The sequence below is a fragment of the Carassius auratus genome, unplaced genomic scaffold (genome assembly GCF_003368295.1).
Source record: "Carassius auratus strain Wakin unplaced genomic scaffold, ASM336829v1 scaf_tig00005214, whole genome shotgun sequence".
NCBI lineage: Eukaryota > Metazoa > Chordata > Actinopteri > Cypriniformes > Cyprinidae > Carassius > Carassius auratus.
The window spans coordinates 1,235,001-1,240,717 of NW_020523638.1; positions in this window are offsets into that span (position 1 = coordinate 1,235,001).

The window sequence follows — 5,717 nt, forward strand, 5'->3', positions numbered from 1 at the left end:
TTATTGAATGGATAAAATAGAGTGATTAGCACATCACTCAAATATTATATCATTAAAACTAGAAACGTTATGTATATAGATATAGAAGTGATGAAGTTCCTGAGTCATATTCTTGAGTATTCACCTTCTTCCTGAACATGGAAGTTCCCTGTGATTCACACTGAAACCCTGTTTCGTTTTTCTGATCAAAATATTTTAAATTCATTTGCTCCCCCCACCCACTTTGCATAAACTCATATTTAAAGGGATATTTCACCCAAAAATGAAAATTATGTCATTAATAACTCACCCTCAAGTCGTCCAAACCCGTAAGATCTTCGTTTATCTTCGGAACACAGTTTAAGATATTTTAGATTTATTTTGAGATCTCTGAGTCCCTCCATTGAAGCTGTGTGTACGGTGTACTGTCCATGTCCAGAAAGGTAAGAAAAACATCATCAAAGTAGTCCATGTGACATCAGAGGGTCCGTTGGAATTTTTTGAAGCATCGAAAATACATTTTGGTCCAAAAATAGCAAAAACTATGACTTTATTCAGCATTGTCTTCTCTTCCATGTCTGTTGTGAGCACGTTTAAAACATTGCAATGTAGTGATGTCTGGTTCACAAACAAATCATTCGATGTAACCGGATCTTCTTGAACCAGTTCACCAAATCGAACTGAATCATTTGAAACGGTTCCTGTCTCCAATAAGCATTAATCCACAAATGACTTAAGCTGTTTACTTTTTTAATGTGGTTGACATTTCCTCTGAGTTCAAACAAACCAATATCCTGGAGTAATTCATTTACTCAAACAGTACACTGACTAAACTGCTGTGAAGAGAGAACTGAAGATGAACACGAGCCGAGCCAGATAATGAACAAAAGACTGAATCATTCTCCAATTCACTCTCAAGAAATAAGACTACTTCATAACACCAAAAAAAAAAAAAAAAAAAACATTTCAATGAATTGTTGGCTTTCTGGAAAGTATATTAATTTACTGTACATGTATTCAATACTTGGTAGGGGCTGCTTTTGCTTTAATTACTGCTTCAATTCAGCGTGGTATGGAGGTGATCAGTTTGTGGCACTGCTGAGGTGGTCTGGAAGCTCAGTTTTGGGCTATGAGCTTCTCCATCCTTAACTCCAAATTAAATACAAAACTTGCTCTCAACAGTCCAGTTCTTATTTACCTTAGCCCTGGTAAGATGCCTCAGGAGTGGCTTAACAAGAGGAATACGACAGCTGTAGCCCAATTCTTTGACACGTCTGTGTGTGGTGGCTCTTGGTGCCTTGAGCCCAGCCTCAGTCCATTCCTTGTGAAGTTCACTCAAATTCTTGAATTGCTTTTGTTCGACAATCCTCATAAGGCTGTGTTTCTCTGAGTTGGTTGTGCATCTTTTTCTTCCACACTTTATCCTTCCACTCAACATTCTGTTAACATGCTTGGATACAGCACTCAGATACAGAACAACCAGCTTCTTTGCCAATGAATGTTTGTGGCTTACCCTCCTCATGAAGGGTATCAATGATTGTCTTCTGGACATCTGTCAGATCAGCAGTCTTCCCCATGAGTGTGTAGCCCAGTGAACCAAACTGAGAGACCATTTTGAAGGCTCAGGAAACCTTGGCAGGTGTTTTGAGTTGATTAGCTGATTGGCATATCATCATATTCTAATTCTTGAGATTGTTGGGTTTTTGTTAAATGTGAGTCAAAATAATAAAAATTAAAATAACTAAAGACATAAACTACTTCACTTTGTGTGCATTGAATTGATTTAATACATGAGGTGAATTACTAAAATAAATGAACTTTTCCATGACATTCTAATTTATTGAGATACACATGTATATTAAAATGTGTTTTTTTTTTTTCCTGTGATGTAAAGCTGAATTTTAAGCATCATTACTTCAGTCTTCAGATTCATATGATCCTTCAGAAAACAATCGGTAACACTTTCCAATGAGGGTACACAAATAATCATGTACTAATATGTGAATAAATACTTAATTCATCATATACTAATGATTATTGAAGGCATTAACTAATCATGAATTAATGAAGAGCTATCCTTAACTACGACTGGAGTCATGGGTTCACACATAAATAACAGCATGCTTAACTACATGTTTGATAGTTAATGCAATAATTACCTTTATGGGCAAACTAAATCATACAGGATTAGTTAATCCTTCTCGTAGAAAATAATCTCGTAGAAAATAATAAATTCACTAATAACTGATCCTGTCTGTTTCGTGTTGTTCTTTTTCCCTTTAAACTCACACTACTGGGACTTATAGGCAGCTATATATGAAAAAACACTCAAAAACCAAACAACATCTGTGTAAGAATTCCTAAAGAAATGGTCAAACTAGAAGCTAACGCAATTAAACAACAAAACAATAATACTATAGATATCATTTATTGAATAAAAGTTATTTTTTCTTCTCCCCCTTCTCCCCACTTTTAACAGTAGTGTATCTCTGTAGAAAAATGAGTGGAAGGACAGTGCCTGTTTTTTTCTATTTACATCTGATCTGTGGAACTATCTGTGTATCATTGAAGTGGGGGGAAATCCTTCTTACCTTTAGTTAACCTGAACTTTATTGTCTTGTGATTAGCACATGTGCCTCACAGTTGTTGCAGGGGGAATTTCTTGTACACATTGTTTTGGTGGGTGAGTCAAACTCTTAACTGAGTTGCTTATCAGATGCCTAACCAATCTGTCCTGCTCTATGGCATTTTTACATCTTCTTTTCTGAGGAATTCACCACATTCTCTTTTTAGTACGTCCCAAAAGAGCAAGTCCACTCACTCTGATGTTACCCTAATCATTGCCGGTGCGTCTGTTATCTTGGCATCGGCACCCTGCCCGGACCTGCAGTTTATTTGAAGAACACAGAAACACAGAAACATAAACGGGCACAACATTATTTAGAATTATGGAGGAAATAGAATTAAGTTGCTCAGATACTCTTGTTTAATGGGCTTGTTTGGGTTGATACTATTTTAAGTCAGTGAAGTTAAATATTTAGGTAATTTGGGGTTATGTCCATGAATAGAAAATATCACATTAAATCCCTGCATCATCTAATTTAAGAAAATGTTTTATTATGTCATATATTAATTATATGTTATTTATGTATAATATATATATCTCAAAAGTTTGGGATAAGTAAGTCACTTATGCCCATCAAGACTGCATTTATTTGATTTGATAATCCAGAAAAAAACAGTAACCTTGCAAAATGTTATTACAACATAAAATAACGATTGCTATTTTAATATCCTTTGAAATATAATTTATTATTATTATATAATTCCCTGCACCATCTTAATAATTTTAAGCCCTATTATTATTAAAAGTTTTTTTTATAGTGACATTTTAAACCTCAAGTTTGCTTGTTGTGAAGAACGACTCAAATTAACTTTAAATGATATATTTTATTCTTGAATACTAGTCATTAAACAAATTATTTAATGCCACATTGAAACTTTATTATGGATTAAACAGTGGCTTACTTTCATTTAGTTAAAGCACATCTGTAACAGTTTGACTGTAACAGTTTTGAAGCCCTTAGTTGAATCTTGAATCCTCGTCATTCCACCATTTATTTGTTTTAGAGATTCTGAGCCACTCCGTCTGCTTCACCCATGATCTGATATACCTCTTTAGGAAAACTCATCTTCCCTCCTGACATGATGCTGTTTATTATGGCTTTGAGCTTCATGGGAGGTTTGGAGATCAATATCTGTTAAAAAGTTATTTTTTTCTTTCCTTCCAATTCTTAGTACAGGATATTGACTTAGAGAAGGTACAGTACTGGTGTTGAAGTATCGTCAAATATGTTGTGCCAGTCTACATTTTTGACATTTTTCCTTGTGAATGCGGTAAAGTTATTGTTGTGCCTTGCTCTATGTATCCACATGATTGTTAGCTCATATTGTGTTGTGAATGAGGGTTCTCGTTTAATTGTTTCCAGCCAGTAGAGCTGGAGAGATAAGGGTGTTGTTACATCCTGGTTTGTTGCTTTCACCAAACGAGCTGGCAAACAAACGCTCATGCACGCAAACTCTATATCTGTCTGATGAGATGTAAACCATTTTTAGGTATGATGCACTCAATCATTGTTTGTTTATGTTTTTTGCGGATTATACAGACTTATACTGACATCTAGTGGTGTGGATGCATAATAGCAGAAGTTACAGATTGTAAAGGCAGACGAAATAAAGTGAGTTGGCTGGTTTTGTGATTTTAACATGTTGGCCCCCATGTAACACACCCCAATACATGTCAAATCAAACCACTTTTATTAGGCTACTGATATCCCCTGTGAAAAAGAAGTACACATTAGCATACTTTTGAAACAAGTGTGCACTATACTTGTAATATGCTGTAATTTACTGTAAGTGCGAACTGAATTCAATGTGTTAGGACACTTAATTGAAAGTAGGAAAGTGTTTACGTTTATTAAGAAACAGTTATGAAAGTGCACCTAAAGTACATTTAACTAGTGACCTTTTACCATTGGTAGAGTTTTTTTAATGTGCTTTTAAGATTTGAAGTACAATACAAGTGCACATTCAATACAATAAAGTGCACTTCTTTTCACTAGAGATGACTGGAGTATTCATGCAAGTGCATATGACTTTAAACTATTTTTAAGTGCTTTTTATTTATTTATTTTTAAAGAGGGAGAAACGATTAAATGCACATTTAAACAACTATTCTAAATCTACATCAGTGATGAAGACATTGCTGTCATTTTGATGCATTTAATTTAAATCGAAACCATCTTAACTGTTTTCCTTAATCATTCTGAGACCCACATAAAGAATGTAATATTTTAAATAGGTTTTTTATTTTATTTTTTATTTTGCTCCAACATTCTTTTGCCCTAATACATATGATTACATACATTTAGGAGGGTTTTATGTACAGAGCTTGAAAGTTAGACACTGGATTCTCAAAGATTTGATTGCTTAAAATGTTTTTAATATCAGTTAGTATTCATCTGACATTTCATTTTAGGTTTCCCTTTGCATTCTTACTTAAATAATACATTTATATCTACCACTGTACCTGTTTGAAAACTTGAACAAAGAAATGTACCTAAAATCCTCTTCTCATTTGTCGTGTTATCATAGCATCCGAACTCCATCGTCAGATATTACAGTGCTAAAGTTGTCACGACTGTCCAATCCTTGCCAGAAAAGCTTTTTGATAGACCGTAATTCAAGCTGTTACAGCGAAAATTCGGTGAAAGAGGAAATGGTCTGTTTCGACTCATGAGATGGCATTTGAGATGAGTGCAATCTGGAAAAAATGTCAAAACTTTTTTTTTTTTTTTTTTGGCAAGTATCACATTAAGCATAGGAAGTCATATTATAGAACAAATTGGTGAATGTGTATCCTCTCTGCCCTATGTCAAAAAATATATTCTAGAATATGAGTTTCAGGTGCTTGCTTATGTTGCAGGCCTATAATAATACTAATATTAATAATAATAATAATAATAATAATAATAAAACTGTGCGTAGAGTCATGTAAATTGCAGTGGTTGGAGGAGTGTAATGCTTTCTTTGAATTTATAAGAAACTAGAAAAATAATAAAAAATAAAAATAGCAGCAAAACAGATAAATCTGATGAATGTCATATAGTAAAAGATCATTTCTGAAAAGAGATGCATGATACAGTATATAGGTTATTACATAATATTTAAACATTTTC